We start from the raw sequence: 301 nt of genomic DNA on the forward strand, positions 1-301 counted from the left end.
ACAGTACTCAAATGGCATTCTCGCTCAATTGTTAAAATATTAACTATCGAGGGGCCATTTTTCTTCTCTGTTTTTTTGCTCTGGCCCCTCTCACGAGCACTAGCTCGATCTTGGCACATCATTCACAGAGAGACCAATCCTATTGGATTTCGCTCCTTCACTTCCCCCGCCATTGAGCCCTCCATGGCTCAATTCCATGCCCCTCGTGACAGGACTCTCAGGGCGCCCCTGAGCCTCAAGCAAACACAACTTGACAATAGGGTGGACACATGTCCCATCACGGGTTTTGACCGAGACCTTC

Source organism: Tigriopus californicus, chromosome 7, assembly GCF_007210705.1.
Source record: "Tigriopus californicus strain San Diego chromosome 7, Tcal_SD_v2.1, whole genome shotgun sequence".
Lineage (NCBI taxonomy): Eukaryota > Metazoa > Arthropoda > Copepoda > Harpacticoida > Harpacticidae > Tigriopus > Tigriopus californicus.